The sequence below is a fragment of the Pan troglodytes genome, chromosome 16 (genome assembly GCF_028858775.2).
Source record: "Pan troglodytes isolate AG18354 chromosome 16, NHGRI_mPanTro3-v2.0_pri, whole genome shotgun sequence".
Classification (NCBI taxonomy): domain Eukaryota; kingdom Metazoa; phylum Chordata; class Mammalia; order Primates; family Hominidae; genus Pan; species Pan troglodytes.
The window spans coordinates 44,482,458-44,501,521 of NC_072414.2; the positions used below are offsets into that span (position 1 = coordinate 44,482,458).

At 39.8% G+C, this 19,064-nt stretch overlaps 1 protein-coding gene and 1 pseudogene across 4 annotated transcripts in view; one reads left to right on the top strand and one right to left on the bottom strand.

Moving 5' to 3' along the window:
* The window catches only part of MYO5A (myosin VA), a 223,688-nt gene that overhangs the window by 188,467 nt on the left and 16,157 nt on the right, over positions 1–19,064 (bottom strand). The window lies entirely within an intron of this gene.
* LOC100609807 (elongation factor 1-beta-like) lies at positions 10,995–11,693 on the top strand (annotated as a pseudogene).

Consider the following 19,064-nt stretch of genomic DNA (forward strand, 5'->3'; position numbering starts at 1 on the left):
AGCATTAATGACTCATCATCAAAACATTCCCTATTACTAAGGTTGGCTTTTCACTAAACCACCCATAATCTGTTATCCAATATGAACAAAAATATAAGATGAAATTTCTGGCTGGGGACCAGAACAAAGCCCACAGATGTACAAGGGACCAAGGGTCTTCTTGGTTCTGTGCTAACACCCACAGATCTTTCTTGCCAATGGAAATCATTTAGTATTGGGTTACAAATATACTATAGTATTTAGTCACAGAGGTCCTTCAAAATAACATTATGATTAAATAAAAGATCTAATGTTATTTCTTGTTTTTTGTTTTTTGTTTTTAATGCAGTTTTGCTCTATCGCCCGGTCAGGAGTGCAGTGGCACCATCTCGGCTCACTGCATTCTCCCCCTCCTGGCTTTAAGAGATTCTCCTGACTCAGCCTCCCGACTAGCTGGGACTTCAGGCACACACCACCACGTCCGGATAATTTTTGTATTTTTAGTAGAGATAGGTTTTTGCCAAGCTGGCCAGCCTAGTCTCGAACTCCTGACCTCAGGTGATCCACCAACTTCGGCCTCCCAAAGTGCTGGGAATACAGGCATGAGCCACTGTGCCTGGCCTTTCTTGTTATCTATTATCCTAGGTGCTAGGTGCCAAGCTATGGGCAAGTGTTAAGGATTCCGCTGAATTTATCTACCTGAGCACTTCAATACATAAGCAAGAACAGCTATTGCATAGACTTTACAATAAATGTTAAAGGTTGGCAATAACATAATTCTCAACAATGTCCTATTGGCAAATTAATTTTCCTTCTACTATCTACAAGTTTCAATGTTAGCTAGCATTCATTCTTGAGATATATGATATATATATCCATATTTTTTGACATATATCAAAATATATTTAAGCCTAAAATACTAAAAAAATAAATTGACTTTAAAATGGCCAAAATTCAACTATCCAAAGCAAACCTAAGTGTCCAGTAACAAATGAATGGATAATGAAAATGTACTATACATATACACAATAGAATACTACTAATCAGCCTTAGAAGGAAGTCTTGTCATTTGGGACAATGAATGAACCTGGAGGACATTATGTTAAGTGAAATAAGCTAGTCACAGAGATATAAATACTGCATGATTTCACTTATATGTGGATTGTAAAAAAAAGTCAAAGTCATAGAAGCAGAGAGTGAAATGGAGATTACCAGAGGCTGAGGGCCAGGAACATTGAGGAAACTACTGGTCAAAAAACACAAAATTTCAGTTAGACAGGAAGAATAAGTTCCAGAGATCTATTGTACTTCATGATAATCATGGTTAATAACAATATATTGTATATCTGAATATTGTTGACAGTAGATTTTGTGTTCTCATCACAAAAGAAAGTGAGGTAATGCATATGTTAAACAGCTTGATTTAGGTATTCCATAGTGTATACATATACCAAAACATCATATTGTAAGCCACAAATATATACAGTATTTACTTGTCAATTAAAATAAGTAAATAGATAGATAAATAGAAGTTTAAGAAGCAAAAATGGACTCTGAGTGGTCAAAAGAGAAGGCATAAAGTCCTTGCATGCATTAAAGCTTTTCTTGAGAGAGAATCCCTTGTTTTCATTCAAAAACTCTACCTCTAGTCTTATTTTATAATTTTATCTGTTATACAGTTTCCAAGTTCATCTGAGTTTAAGTTAGAAAATTCATGTTGTCCTCAGGGTGGGGAACATCACACCCCAGGGCCTGGCGTGGGGTGGGAGGCAGGGGGAGGGACAGCATTAGGAGAAAAACCTAATGTAAATGATGAGTTAATGGGTGCAGCAAACCAACATGGCACATGTGTAACAAACCTGCACATTGTGCACATGTACCCTAGAACTTAAAGTATAATTTTTTAAAAAAAGAGAAATGAAAAAAAAAAAGAAAATTAATGTTGTCCTAAGTAGCATAAACTGGCCTGAGTTAAGTTAAGGCAGGCAAAGAAGATTATAAGGATATAGGTCCCTTCATGAAGCCCAAGAACAGGAACAGTGCTTCAGACAGGACTGGAAGCAGGGCTTAGATGGCTCATCATCCCTCTTGGTTTCTCATCTCTGCTCATTTGTGTATATCTGCCCCCTGTGCTTTCTAGGCCACATGACTGGTAAAAGATGCCCACTGCATAGCTCCTGAGCTTCAAGTTTACAGGTGTAACTACAGAAAGTAAGCTTCCTCCCCTGGAAACGTCCCAGGAAATGGACACGGAATGACTAGGTTGCCACTCCTGGTCCAGTCCCTTGTGGCTGAGGCGAAAGAGGAAGTCGAGTTATAAAATGGCTGGGGATTAAAGAAGGTTCTTAAAATCTAGGAAGACCCTCCAAAGAGTATTCACTAAGGAAGAAAAGCTGTGAAAATACAGGGATCTAGAGGAGCTTTGAAAATATAACAAAAAGTAAGGGTTTATGACATTATCATGAAGGACGCAGGCCCTCCAAATATTTTGACTTGAGGTATATGGGCAAATATCCCATAACACCTTAGTAGACTATGAGGGCTTCATTGTACTATTGGACTATTGATGACTCAACACTGAGAAAAGTTTAAGTTCTATTCAATATACACTTTGAGAAGAATGCAATGCCTCCCTCAGTCAACCCCATGAGGTGCTGTGAAACTGGAATGCCCTTCCTTCAGGGTAGTCCTGAGTTGGCCCAATGGGGATGGGCCTTTACTAAACCTGTGCAACAACCAGTCAGTCACCGATATAGGCTGCCCTGCAAGAGGGTGTGATCTTAGTTGAAACAGCTTTTTTTTTCAGACAGAGTCATCTTGCTCTGTCACCCAGGCTGCACTGCAGTGACACAATCACGACTCACTGCAACTTCCACCTCTCAGGCTCAAGCGATTCTCCCACCTCAGCCTTCTGAGTAGCTGGGACTACAGGCATGCACCACCATGCCCGGCTAATTTTTGTATTTTTAGTAGAGATGAGGTTTTGCCATGTGGCCTAGGCTGGTCTCAAACTCCTGAGATCAAGGCATCCACCCACATCAGACTCCCAAAGTGTTGGAATTACAGGTGTGGGCCACTGCACCCAGCCCGAGAAAAAAATGTTAAAAGCAGCTGGCAGCAGATGGAATGAGGAGTCAGGATGGCAAGTCTCAACAAATTTCAAAAAATATACGCAGATAATAGAGTATGTTCATTGTTCACAGTGAAATTATGCTAGAAGTTGAGAGCAGATGTCCTGAAATAGCTTAAATAAATAAATAAATAAATAAATAAATAAAATTTAAATATTTAAAAGAAGAAATTGGCTGGGTGCGGTGGCTCACACCTGTAATCCTAGTGCTTTGGAAGGCTGAGGCGGGCGGATTGCCTGAGCTCAGGAGTTCGTGACCAGCCTGGGCAACATGATGAAACACTGTCTCTACTGAAATACAAAAAATTAGCCGGGCATGGCAGTGTGCACCTGTAGTCCCAGCTACTCGGGAGGCTGAGGCAGGAGAATCGCTTGAACCCGGGAGGTGGAGGTTGCAGTGAGCCAAGATCACGCCACTGCACTCCAGCCTGGGCAACAGAGTGAGACTCTGTCTCAAAAACAAAAACAAAAAAAGAAGCAGAAGAAGAAATTGAGGGCAGAAGGATAACTTAAAAACTGCCAAATTTTTGGAAATAAAGCAATTTCTTTATGAAATGATTCACAGAAAAACTATCAAGGGAAATTAATAAATAAATGAAAAATAATAAAAATTCAACATATCAAAACCTGAGGAATATAGCCAAAGTGTTGCTTCGAGGGAAATTTACATCCTTAAATCATATATTAGAAGCAAAGAAAGGCTGAAAAGCAATGTCTGAGCATTCATTCCAAGAAGCTAGAAAAAGAATAGCAAATTAAACTCAAAGAAAGTAGAAAAAAGAAAACAACAAAAACACATAATCAGCAAACTAGAAAATAATTGTACAATAAAGAAAAATCAACAAAACCAAAAATTAATTATTTAAGAAGACTAATAAAATTATAAAACACTAGTTTGTACAGATATAATCTATGTAAACAATTCCCTATTGCTGGACATCTACGTTATCTCCACTTGGATACACTATTCCACAGCACTGACATAATCATCCTTCCAATATTCATTCATGCTTATTTCCTGAAAATAAATCTTAAAATTATGACTGTTAGCTCAAAGGGTGTGAAAAATTCTAAGGCTTCTGATACATATATTGTGTTAAACTGCCCTATAGAAAGATTGAACTAATTTTACTCCCACTAGCAGTTTGTGATAGTGTTCATTTCCCTAAGAAATAAGTGTGATTTTTAAAAATATTTATTAATTTGTTTGGTTAAAAAAAAAACCTCTTCATTTTAATTTGCATTTCTTACATTACTAATGAGTTGAACACTTTCTCAATGTTTACAGGCTAAGTTTCTTTTGTGAATTGCCTTAGTGTTTTCTATTCTTCTATTAAGGTGTTAGTCTTTCTCACAGATACTATTACTTTTTATATATTGATATTGAGCCCTGAACCAAAAAATTAAAAATATTTTCCTGTTCTGTCAGATGGCCTATTAATGTCCTTTCGAACATGTTGTTGTTGTAGAGAGCTTGAAACTGTATATTCTTGTCAATTTTTTCCTTTATGGTTTGCCTTCATTTGATGTTTAGAAGTACCAACCCCATACCAAGATTATTATGTGAATACTCACCCATATTAACCCCTAATGGAATAGCAGTGGTAAACACTGATGAATTTCTACAAATGTCTTGCTGGCTCAGGAATGTAGTCAGGAATTCCATAAAGCATATCAAATGTAAGATATCATTTAAGATTTTTAAAAACTAGAGCTACTACTAGATTCTAGGCTTCGTGGGGCAGAGCCAAGGCAAGGCAAAATTGTGATGTGACTGAAATTGCTTTTAGTGGCCCAAAGTATCTCCTTTTTTCTTTGCCCTTTTACTCCTGAAGCAGCTTTTCCCCCATCCCCAGTTCTAGCTACCTATCTCATTCTCACTGAAGGAAGGACTGATACTTGTTTACCATAAGACATTAAAGATATTTAAGCTTTTAAAATAACAACTTGCAAAGAGGATGGCCAAGAAAAGTTTAGAAGATTCTGAAGCATTAATGGATTTTCTTTTTTTATTATTATTTTTAATTGTGGTAAAATACACATATTTACAACCTTTATCATTTTTAAGTATACACTTCAGTGGTGGTATTAAATACATTTGCTTTGTTGTGTAACCATCACCACTGTCTGTCCACAGAACTTTTTCATCTTCCAAAACCGAAACTCCATATCCATTAAATGAACGCCCCATTTTCCCCCTCCCTCAGCCACTAGGAGCAACTATGCTACTTTGTCTCTACAGATTGTACTATTTTAGGTACTTCATGTAAGTAGAATCACACAGTATGTGTCTTTTGTGACTGGCTTATTTCACATGGCATAATGTCATCAAGGTTATTCATGTTGAGGCGTCTTTCAGAATTTCCTTCCTTTTTGAGGCTGAATAATGTTCCATTGTATAAATATACCACATTTTGTTTATCCATTCATCCACCAATGGACACTGGGTTGCTTCCATCCTTTGGCCATTGTGAATAATGCTACTGTGAACACAGATGTACAAGTATCTCTTTGAGACCTTGCTTTGAATTCTTTTGGGTATATACCCAGAAGTGAGATTGCTGGATCATATGGTAATTATAAGTTTAATTTTTTTAGGGGGCCGGGCACAGTAGGTCACACCTGTAACCCCAGTGCTTTGGGAGAACAAGGCAGGGGGATCGCTTGGGTGATCAGAGGATTTTGAGGGTTACAGTGAGCTACAATCACCCCTCTGCACTTCAGCGTAGGTGACAGAGGAATACTGTCTCTTAAAAATAAAAAATAAAATAAATAAAAATTTGAGGAACTGACATACTGTTTTCCATAGTGGCTGCATTTTACATTATCACCACCCGTGCACAAGAGTTCCAATTTCTCCACATCCTCTTCAACATTGGTTTTTTTTTGTTTTTGTTTTGTGTGATAATAGGCATGAAATGATATTTCATTGTAGGCTAGATTTGCATTTCCCTAATGATTAATGATGTTCAGCATCTTTTCATGTGCTTATTAGCCATTTGTATATATTCTTGGAGAAATGTCTATTCAAATCCTTTGCCCATTTTTTTTTTTTTTTTTTTGAGATGGAGTTTCGCTCTTTTTACCCGAGCTGGAGTGCAATAGCACGATCTCAGCTCGCTGCAACCTCTGCCCCTCGGGTTCAAGTGATTCTCCTGCCTCAGCCTCCTGAGTAGCTGGGATTACAGGCGTGCGCCACCATGCCCAGCTAATTTTTTGTATTTTTAGTAGAAACGGGGTTCCACCATGTTAGCTAGGCTGGTCTCAAACTCCTGACCTGAGGTGATCCGCCCGCCTTGGCCTCCCAAAGTGCTGGGATTACAGGTGTGAGCCACCATGCCTGGCCTCTTTGCCCATTTTTCAACAGGGAGTTTAATAGGGTTCTTTGGTTGTTTGTCGTTGAGTTGTAGAAATTCTTTATGGATTTTCTTTTATTTGTAGCCTTTCTTAGTACCCTCCAAATCAGTTCATTCAGGTAGCTTTCTCCTTTTCTCTCCCTTCTCTCAAAAAACGTTCTTCTTAGTTCATGCCTAATCCAAGAGGCTAATCCCAACACCAAAAAATGGATCAGGAGTGAGGCATCTCAATTCTAAAAGCATCAAACAATGCTTTAAATATATTATAAAATATATTTAAATATTGTTTGTATTGTGTGTATACACAAAATCAGAAAACTTTTTTTTTTTTTTTGAGACGGAGTCTTGCTCTGTCGCCCAGGCTGGAGTGCAGTGGCAAGATCTTGGCTCGCTGCAAGCTCCGCCTCCCGGGTTCACGCCATTCTCCTGCCTCAGCCTCCCGAGTAGCTGGGACTACAGGCGCCTCCCACCATGCCCGGCTAATTTTTTTTGTATTTTTAGTAGAGATGGGGATTTACCTTGTTAGCCAGGATGGTCTCCATCTCCTGACCTCATGATCCACCCGCCTCGGCCTCCCAAAGTGCTGGGATTACAGGCGTGAGCCACCGCGCCCAGCCAGAAAACGTTTTTTTTTTTTTACTCAAAAATGTCTCTTTGAAATACCTTTGGCCAGGTGTGGTGGCTCATGCCTGTTATCCCACCATTTTGGAAGGCCAAGGAGGGAGGATCGCTTGAGCCCCAGGGCTCAAGACCAGCCTAGGCAACATTGTGAGACCCCGTTTCTACAAAAAAATACAAAAATTAGCTGGGCGTGGTGGTGTGTCTGTAGTTCCAGCTGCTTGGGAGACTGAGGTGGGAGAATTGCTTTAGCCCAGGAGTTCAAGGCTGCAGTGAGGTATGATTGTGCCACTGTACTCCAGCCTGGATGACAGAACAAATCCCTGGCTCTAAATAATAAAAATAAAAATAAGATAAAATTGAAAAAGGAATATATTTGTTTACACTACTTGAAAAAAGAAAATATTTGTTTTTTTCTGATTATAAAAGAATGTATGTTGATTATAACAATTCAGATATTACATAATTGAATAAAGTATTAATAGAAAATGAAAATCTCCCAAAACCCTCTTGCCCACAGAAAAAAATATTTTAAGCAGTCTAAACAGTCTAGTATAAACTTCCATAACATAGGCATACACACAGACACACACACACACATATACTACACACACACACACACACACACTGTATTTTACTTTTCTCTATTTAACAATATATCCTAGACATTTATCCATATTAATATGAGATGCTGTTAATTATCTTTTTTAAATAGTGGTCAAGATAGTATTTATATATATAAACTAATATTAAATTTTTGTTTGGGAGGCCAAAGCGGGCAGATCACCTGAGGTCAGGAGTTCCAGACCAGCCAGGCCAGTGAAACCTCGTCTCTACTAAAAATATAAAAATTATCCGGGCATGGCGGCGCACACCTGTAATCCCAACTACTCAGGAGGCTGAAGCAGGAGAATTGCTTGAACCTGGGAGTCAGAGGTTACAGTGAGCCAAGATTGCGCCACTGCACTCCAGCCTGTGCAACAGAGTGAGACTCCATCCCAATACATATATATATACATACATACATACATACGTACATAAATTTTTGAAATTCACAAAACCTGACAAAATGGATTCTAATTAGATCAGAAGTACTTCAGGGTCTAACACTGAACAACAGAGAGTAGAGACAAAATATAAAATAAAGCTCGTAATTATTCTGTATCATTTGTACATAGATCTAAATATTTAATAGTGCTGTAATTGCAGACTTGCCATATTTACCTATAGTGCATTTACAAACTCTCTTTCTCACTCCAAACCAGAAATAATAAAACCTCTGACCATACCACATCTATAGAAGTGTCTGATCAGTAAGGGCAGCCATTTCCAAAACTTTTAGTAAGAGAACAGAAAGGATACCAACCTAGTTGACAAATGTAAAAGGCAGATGAACACATACAGGGGTTTGCAAGTGTCAGCCTCCATTTAAAGTAATCAATTCTCTCATTGTGCCATTAGTAAATAACATTTTGGTTGATTTCTTCAGTTACACAAAGAATTAGTGTCTTCCTTTATGATTAAGGAAACAGAGATTGCCTTGTAAGTCTCAGCAAACGATACAAATTTAAGTACAAGTTGAAATCCTGTCATTTGGAGCAACATGGATAGAACCAGAGGTCATTATGTTAAGTGAAATAAGCCAGGCACAGAAAGACAAATATCACATGTTCTCATTCATATGTGAGAGCTAAAAAAGGAGGTCTCATGAAGACAAGAGAGTAGACTGGTGGATACCAGAGGCCAGGCAAGGTAGCAGGGAGGGGGAGATAAAGAGAGGTTGATTAATGGGTACAAATATTAATATACAGTTTGATAGAAGAAATAAGATCTAGTGTTCAACAGATCAGTGGGATAACTACAGGTTACAATAATCTACTGTATACTTCAAAATAGCTAACAGACTAATTTGAATGTTCCTAGCATAAAGAAAAAACAAATAGGGAAGGTGATGGCTATCCCAATTACACTAATTAGATCTTTACAAATTATATCAATGTATTAAATTACAACATTACCCGCAAAATATGTACATCTATTATGTATCAATAAAAAATAAATTTAGGCTGGGCATGGTGGCTCACACCTGTAAATGCCAGCACTTTGGGAGGCCAAGGTGGGAGGATCTCTTGAGTCAAGGAGTTCAGGACAAGGAGTTCAGCCTGGGCAATACAGTGAGATCCTGTCTCTAAAAAAAAAATAAAGAAATTTGCCAGGCATGGTGGCGCATATCTGTAGTTCCAGCTACTCAGGAGGCTGAAGTGGGAGGATCACTTGAACCTGGGAGGATGATGCAGTGAGCTAAGATTGTGCCATTGCACACCAGCCTGGGTGACAGAGCAAGACCATGTCTAGGAAAAATAATAATAAATTTACAAAAATAAATTTTAGAAACAACAAAACTGAATGAAATAAAAACTGAATCAAAAAAATTAAGTAAGTGGAAACTTATTATGTTCGTCTCCTGATATGGTCAAATTTTCTTAATTTCCTAACTACTTTTTTTCCACAAGGGTCCTATGTATTTTCTCACTTCTAAGAGGTATTATCTACCTCTACTTTAACTTTCCATACCAAATGAACAAATTTACCAAACATTTTATCATTAATCTAAAACTTAACAGGAATGGGTTAGCACATGATCGACGTTGCTTTACCATCAACTTCACATAAGTGTTCAGAAACCAAGTGGAAGTGAACCCCTAAGTTGAAGGAGCTTTTAACGCTTGCATGAAAATTTTCTAGACCTTCAAAGGCTGTTGCTGCTGTTTCTCCTTCTCCTTTTTTTTTTTTTTTTTTTGCCTTTTTAAATATCTTGTTCTCTTCTTTCCCCCACTGAAATTCAAGAATTTGCAGATACCATAAACTTGGGATATCCTAGAAACAACCACGGTTAGAAAACTGATATGTTTCTACACACTCATCCTTTAATTGATGTCCTCCACCCACTCACTCTTACTCATACCCAGCTTCTCCCATATTATTGAAACTTCAATCCTTGCCTCTGTCATGTTCAGGTTTCTAAGCCTGGGGAAGATAACACTTTAAAATGCCGTAAGTACAGTGGGAAAGGACTGAGGAGGTAGCCAGAAAACCTAGAAATTATGACTAGGACTGGATTCTTTGGCATTAATACCCATGTTTTGCAATGTCCAAAGCATGACTAGAATTGATCTTTCACCCCCGAATGCTGTCATATTCCCATATTACCTGTATTTCTGTGCCTAAATAACACCATATAGACAAATTCTCCAATTTTATATTAACTTTATTCACATTGAAGCTGCCACATCTTACATTAGGAATGCTTTCAGCTACAAGGAACAGAAAAGTCTGACAGAACGCTGGGCGAGGTGGCTCACGTCGGTAATCCCAGCATTTTGGGAGACCAAGGCGGGTGGATCGCGAGGTCAGGAGTTCAAGACCAGATGGTGAAACCCTGTCTCTACTAAAAATACAAAAATTAGCCGGGCATGGTGGCGGGCACCTGTAATCCCAGCTACTCAGGAGGCTGAGGCAGAGAATTGCTTGGACCCAGGAGGCAGAGGTTGCAGGGAGCTGAGATCGCACCACTGCACTCCAGCCCGGGCGACACAGCGAGACTCCATCTCAAAAAAAAAAAAGAAAAAAGAAAAGTCTGACAGGTAGCTTAAACTCTTAGGAGTTTGTATCCTTAACAAGAAGTCCAGAGAAGGTTATCTCGGGGCTATTCTGGCAGCTCAATAATGTCGTTAAGAACTCAGACTCGGCGGTTCCCATTATCTTCAGGAGCTGTGGAGGTAGGAATTTAAGACAGGCCCATTTTATTAATTTATTTTCAAATGCAACAAAAGGTCCAAGGACAATCTGTGGGCCACTTAATTCAGGGCCCTCAATTCGTACATGGAGAACTCTCAGATACAGCCAAAGCCATGGGTTTTGGAGACCTGAAAAGCCCCGCCGGCCTCCAGGTGCTCAATGATTACCTGACAGACAAGAGCTACATCAAGGGGTATGTGCCATCACAAGCAGATGTGGCAGTATTTGAAGCAGTGCCCCGCCCACTGCCTGCTGACTTGTGTCATGCTCTATGTTGGTATAATCACATCAAGTCTTACGAAAAGGAAAAGGCCAGCCTGCCAGGAGTGAAGAAAGCTTTGGGCAAGTATGGTCCTGCAGATGTGGAAGACACTACAGGAAGTGGAGCTACAGATAGTAAAGATGATGATGACATTGATCTCTCTGGATCTGATGATGAGGAAGAAAGTGAAGAAGCAAAGAGGCTAAGGGAAGAACGTCTTGCACAATATGAATCAAAGAAAGCCAAAAAACCTGCACTTGTGAAATCTTGGGATGATGAGACAGATATGGCGAAATTAGAGGGCATCAGAAGCATTCAAGCAGACGTCTTAGTCTGAGACTCATCTAAACTAGTTCCAGTGGGATACAGAATTAAGAAACTTCAAATACAGTGTGTAGTTGAGGATGATAAAGTTGGAACAGATATGCTGGAGGAGCAGATCACTGCATTTGAGGACTATGTGCAGTCCATGGATGTGGCTGCTTTCAACAAGATCTAAAATCCATCCTGGATCATGGCATTTAAATAAAAGCTTGAAAGATTAAAAAAAAAAAAATCTCAGACTCTTGGCTGGGCGCAGTGGCTCATATCTGTAATCCCATCACTTTGGGAGGCTGAGGAGGGCAGATATCTTGAGGTCAGGAGTTCGAGACCAGCCTGGCCAATATGGCAAAACCCTCTCTCTACTAAAAAAATATGAAAATTAGGCCGGGCGCTGTGGCTCACGCCTGTAATCCCAGCACTTTAGGAGGCCGAGGCAGGCAGATCATGAGGTCAGGAGATCGAGACCATCTTGGCTAACGCAGTGAAACCCCGTCTCTACTAAAAATACAAAAAATTAGCTGGGCATGGTGGCAGGCACCTGTAGTCCCAGCTACTTGGGAGGCTGAGGCAGGAGAATGACGTGAACCCGGGAGGCTGAGCTTGCAGTAAACCAAGACTGCGCCGCTGGGCCGGGCGCGGTGGCTCACGCCTGTAATCCCAGCACTTTGGGAGGCCGAGGCGGGCGGATCACGAGGTCAGGAGATCGAGACCATCCTGGCTAACACGGTGAAACCCCGTCTCTACTAAAAATACAAAAAATTAGCCGGGCGTGGTAGCGGGCGCCTGTAGTCCCAGCTACTCGGGAGGCTGAGGCAGGAGAATGGCGTGAACCCGGGAGGCGGAGCTTGCAGTGAGCCGAGATCGCGCCACTGCACTCCAGCCTGGGCGACAGAGCGAGACTCCGTCTCAAAAAAAAAAAAAAAAAAAAAAAAAGACTGCGCCGCTGCACTCCAGCCTGGCCGACAGAGCGAGACTCTGTCTCAAAAAAATAATAATAATAAAATGAAAATTAGCTGGGCGTGGTGGCACACACCTGTAATCCCAGCTACTCAGGTGGCTGAGGCGTGGGAATCACTTGAACCTGGGAAGTGGAGGTTACAGTTAGCCGAGATCGCGCCATTGTACTCCAGCCTGGGCAACAGAGTGAGACCCTTTCTCAAAAAAAAAAAAAAAAAATTCAGTCCCTTGGCCAGATGCAGTGGCTCATGCTTGTAATCCAGCAATTTGGGAGGACAAGGAGGGTGGATCTCTTGAGGTCAGGAGTTCAACACCAGCCTGGCCAACATGGTGAAACCCTGACTCTACTAAAAATACAAAATCAGCCGGCGTGGTTGCCTGCACCTGTAATCCCAGATACACAGGTGGCTGAGGCGTGACAATCACCTGAACCCGAGAGGGGGAGGTGGCAGTGAGCCGAGATTGTGCCACTGCACTCCAGCCTGGGCTATAGAATGAAACGCTGTCTCAAAATAAAAAAAAAGAACTCAGATTCTGTCTTTCTGCTCTACCTTCTTAGCTTGTTAACTTTTCATTCTGAGGCTTGTCACCTTATGATTACAATTTGGCTGCCAAAGACTCCATATATCACATTACATACTTAAGGATGGAAGAAAGAGAGTATATATACAAACAAATGTTTCTATTCCTTTTATGAGAGCAGCTACTTTTTTTTCCCCCTGTAGAGGTCTTCCAGAAGATTTCTGGTTATATCACATTAGCCAGAACTAAATCACACAGCTGGCCCTAACTGCAAGGGAAGTTAGAAAAAGGCATATTTGTCTTCGAACCTCTATAACAGAAGGAGAAATGGGTTTGGAACTGACTTTAGGATTCAAGCAACAGTTTGTGACACATGTCTATATTACACATAAAATGCTAATTATGCTAGTTAATTACAACTGGGTGCAGTACCTTTAAAAGCCCTCGTTTAGAATACAGTTCTCCTTTCTAGCAGAAAACTGGTTAAGAATGTTGATGAAGGAAACATTAAAAAGGGACTGGAATGAAAGTTACAGCTTTGTCAGATGGTGCTGACATTGCTGAGTTGTAGACAGATTACAATTGAAAGAGTATCCATAGCCAAATCCTAACTAGAATGAAGGGAAAATTTTAATAGTGTACATAGCTGATGTCCTAAAACGTTCCAGAAGCTTTAAGAGTGTGATAAGGGCCTGGTACAGGGACTCACACCTGTAATCCCAGCACTTTGGGAGGCCAAGGCAGGAGGATCACTTGAGCCTAGGAGCAGACCAGCCTGAGCAACATGGCAAAACCCCAACTCTACAAAAAAATACAAAAATCAGCAGGGCATAGTGGCATGCACCTGTAGTCCCAGCCGAAGTGGGAGGATCACTTGAGCCTGAGAGGTCGAGGCTGCAGTGAGCCATGATCCCACCACTACACTCTAGCCTGAGCAACAGAATGAGACCCTGTCTCAAAAAAAAAAAAAAAAAAAAAAAAGTGTAATAACTAGAGATATATCTAGGGCTACCACTTTTTAAAAATAAGAAAATAGATTTTTACAAATTATTTAAAATAGACAAGCCAATAATGCTACCTAAGAGTTAACATTAAGGGAATCTATTATCATATGCCAAGTACTGGGCTTTACATATATATGTATGTATCTAATCTCTCAACTGCCCTGTCAGGAAAGTACATTCACTAACTTGCTTATGGTCACACAAGGAGAAGCTCAACCTAACTCTAGAGATGATGCCCTTAACCATATTACATTACTGTTTGTTATTTTATTTGTTCTCCTTGGTGTTTCTTATTCATTTTATGTATTTGTTATTTAATCATTCAAATTTGTAAAGTTTAACTCTTGTTTATAAATTGTAAATTGTCTTTCTCTACTTTCTTTTCATAGTATTTCTGGTTCACACAAGTCCTAAAATGGCAAAGCTGTTTCAGTCATACCTTTCAAAAACTTAGAATCAGATAATCCAAGTGGATTTTGTAGCTAGTTTTATGAAAGCTTTGATAAAATTACAACAAACATTGTTAGGGTTTTATAAGGAAAAAAAAAAAAAGTAGAACTAACCTGACAAAACAAACCACCAAAAAAGGCATCACAACACACAATGTACAAACAACAAAAGTAGAAACATAAATATACATCTATATTAGTCCTATGTGTTCTAAATCCCTCCTTTGTTTCATCTACTGTGAGTTTGCTACCTCCATAGCACACTGGCCAAGATTACTTGTAGGCATACCATTGGTTCCCTGAATTATTGGGCTATTATTCCCCGCCTCACCCCCACCCCCTGCCAAAACATTAACCCTGTTTACTCCACACATAGCTGGTAACACACATGTGGTTAATTATACCCAAATCTCTAGTCTCAAACTACTGTACTTAGCTTTTTATTTTAGGTTTTTATGCTTCCCTTTTTCTTTTACTGTCTTTTTCTTTACATCTTTATTATTCTGTTCCCAGAAATTTAGCTCCTGAACATACATAAGATCCTTGCATATTTTCAACAATACAATGAAATCCGTACCTTCTTATCTACCAAAAAAACCGTAAGCCATAGGTTATACGTTATTTTCTCCTATTCTCTTCTCATGTGTTATTAAAATTGGAAGTGGATTCAACTTTTTTTGTAATTTTTTTTTTTTTTTTGAGACAGAGTCTTGCTCTATCACTCAGGCTGGAGTGCAGTGGTTTGATCATGGCTCACTGCAGCCTCAACCTCTCGGGCTCAAGTGATCCTCCTACCTCAGCCTCCTGAGTAGCTGGGACTATGGGCATGTGCCACCACACCCAGCTAATATTTTAATTTTTTGTAGAGATGGAGTCTCACCATGTTGCCCTGGCTTGGATTGAACTCCTGGGCTCAAGCAATCCACTTGCTTCAGCCTCCCAAAGTGTTGGGATTACAGGCATGAGACCTAGCACCTGGCCAGATTAAACTCTTTTTTAGTTTACTCAAAGGCGCATCCTCATATTGGGTTGGAAAACCAAGATGATCACATATAAGAAAGGATCTTCCTACTTGTCTCTCTACCTGTTTTTCCCAACTCTGGCTAATCTCTGTTTAATAATGCATCTTTCTTTAACTATTTGGAAGAAAAACAAAAACAAAAAAACTCCATGACAGCATGATCAGCTGACAGACAGCATGATTAATGAAGAAAACAGTGATGGGAACATACAAGCCTCTTCTCTCCCTTCAATAACCTGGCAGACAACCCCACCTGGGATTTGCCCCATACTTGTAACACACAAATGTTTGCTTGCTAGGTCAACTGTATTTAAACTAAAATATGACAGCTGTAAATAAGCCAATAAAATAGGGGCCATTTTTAGATTCTGACAAGCCAAAGATCAGGCACTGCTCTCTTGAAAACTGTCACCAAAGGCAAAGAGAGAGCAGCCTCAAGAGGAAATAAGAGAAAATCACTACATGGCCTGAATGATTCACGTTGAAATCAGAGGCATCAGATGAGGACTTAAGATGGATCAATAGCTTAAAAAGGTCTCAAGTGAACAATCGGTGCCATTCTCCTTCTCTAATCTCTTGGAGAAAAAAAAAAGAGCACAAAAAAGCTCTAAGGTCTTTTAATGAGACTATTATTCCATTAATTATTTGAGGCAGTTTTTGTTTCACTAGAATTAATTAACATAACCCTTCTACTTTCAGCTCCAGCTGCATCTGATGTCACTGCTATGGCAGTGAAGAATGAAAACCAAAGGACAACTGGCTACTTAAGGAATTAAGCGGACTAAAATGAAAACCATTCACAGAAGCAGTTCCAGTACTCTGGCTGAGACTCTGTTTTTCTATATATAGCCCACACATTCTGAATATACTCAAATCTACGCAATTTCAAACTTAGAAAACTTTAACTGCTGCCCCACTGAAGCCATTTTCAAGCTGGAATCATGTATAATAAACTACTCCATCTATTTCACCAATATATACATTTTAAAATAATTAATTTAGCCTCTACTCATTCAGATCTATTAAATTTCACCACTATGACAGTTACCTTAGAAAATCCTCTTAAACATAGCCAACAGATAAATCAAATAAGAATTTTTGGAAATGTTTAACCTTAAGGACAATATTAAGAATCTAGGTCAAGGGTCCCCGATCCCCGGGCTATGGACCAGTACCAGTCCCTGGCCTGTTAGGAACCGGGCCTCACAGCAGGAGGTGAGTGGTGAGCTAGCGAGCAATACCACCTGAGCTCCGTCTCCTGTCAGATCAGCAGTGGCATTAGATTCTCATAGGAGCATGAACCCTATTATGAACTGCACAGGCGAAGGATCTAGGTTGCATACTTCTCATGAGAATCTAACTAATGCCTGATTATCTAAGGTGAAACAGTTTCACCCCAAAACCAACCATCACCATCGCCACACCTGCTCCCCAGGTCTGTGGAAAAACCGTCTTCCATGAAACTGGTCCCTGGGGCCAAAAAGGATGGGGACCGCTGACCTAAGTCTAATGTATAGAATGGCACAGATTACAAATGAGTCTTACAGATTTGTGAAACAGTCACTGACTTTCATTTAATTGTACCCATCACTTTGATTTTTTGTGAACTCAGATGAGACATCCTAATCCTCAATCTAACCAGCTAAGCTGTACTATACAGGTTTTGTCTAGATCCTACTTAAACACACCCTAGTGGAGGCCCCAGCTCCAAAAGACAAATTGGACCTCAATGACTCCCACAGGCAGTGACTGAGGAGGCAACTTCTGCATGGTCCACAGACTATTCTCATTTTCCTGAGACAAAGGCACTGCTCCTTACACAGACTCAGAAAACTCTTCAACCCTAGGAGATGCCACCTCTGACCCAAGGGAAGTGAATGCCTTCTGAAGAACCAGGCTCCTTAAAACCCCTGGCCAGTTTCCCAGACACATTTCAGTTGTAAACTCATTATGAGAAACATTTAATTATGGAATTTGCAAACCAGGGGAGCTTATTTGAAATACATTAACTAAATAACTCCTTTTCAGATCTTTCCAGATCGCAGTCTGTCTCAGAGATTATTTCCCACATTACTTCTCCTGATTCAGTACATGTGTTTTTTTCTTGAATAACTGCCTCTGCTATATTTCTCCTTCCTTTAGCCTAAGTCAACCTTTCCATTTCTAAAGCCAACAGCTTCTGAGCAACGAGGCTATCATCCCATTAAATATGCATGCAAGAGCTTGACAAATCTTGAGTGCCTTTAATTACTCAGGGGTAGTCTCCTCAGCTAACATGAGAATGTGTAGGTTATAATACAACTCATCCTTATATGGCTTCCAAAATACTGGAATGGGAAGGGATCTTTTACCCTCTCAGGTTGGAGCTAACTGGCCCGCTGATTAATAATCTTAACCTATCTACCTCTGTAGTTTGGAGAACTGCCTTTTAGTAAGCTGTTGTGCCTGGCATACTCTGAGATCCCAAATATATAATTATTTTTAAGGATTTATTCCTGAGTTCTTTGATATTTCTGTTTGTTTTTTGGTCTTCTAAGATCTAACTAGATTAATCTTAACATTGATATCGGCTGGGCGCAGTGGCTCACGCCTGTAATCCCAGCACTTTGGGAGACAGAGGCGGGAAGATCATGAGGTCAGGAGATCGAGACCATCCTGGCTAACACGGTGAAACCCCGTCTCTACTAAAAATACAAAAAATTAGCCGGGCGTGCTGGCAGGCGCCTGTAGTCCCAGCTACTCGTGAGGCTGAGGCAGGAGAATGGCGTGAACCCGGGAGGTAGAGCTTGCAGTGAGCCGAGATTGCGCCACTGCACTCCAGCCTGGGCGACAGAGCAAGACTGTCTCAAAAAAAAAAAAAAAAAATTGATATCATAATTCACCAAGTTTGTGTTCCAATATTGTTATAGTAGAAAAATGGGATATTTTGCAATTACAGTTAAATTAATTAATGACTACAATTTATTTCTTTGTAAACAAACACACAAAGGCTTTGGTTATCTTCAGTTTAAATGTAAACTGTCAAAAAATTAGAAGTCCTTATCGCAAGGGTCTCGTTCAGTAACATATGACTGATTAATGCAATATAATACTCTGAGGTCATGAAAAAAACACACTGTAGAATAACACGTATTGGCATGGGAAAACCTTCACAATATACTTCTTAGAGAAAACAATCTTGCTACAAAATAGTATTCATAAAGTAAATCATTTCGCTAAAAAAAATATATATAGGGAAAAAGACAAGAAGGACATACATCAAAACATTAAGAGTATCTGAGGACAGTGAGATTACATACAATTTTTCTTTTGCATTTCAAAATGTTCCAAAATTCTACCCTGGGCATTTATTATTTTTATACCTTTTTAAATAGTTTATTTTAAAGGAAAAGAGTTCCCAAGTAATTTTGTGAGTGATTTCCTATACTATTTCACACCTATTATTAGCAAAGGTAATGGAACATCTTTTGCCACAGAAGACTCTCAATTATGTTTTAATATAAGTGAGGCAGTTGTTCCAGTTGCCTTTAAAAATAGCAAAAAGGGCCAGGCACAGTGGCTCACACCTGTAATCCCAGCACTTTGGGAGGCCGAGGTGGGTGGATCATGAGGTCAGGAGACGGAGACCATGCTGGTAAACAGGT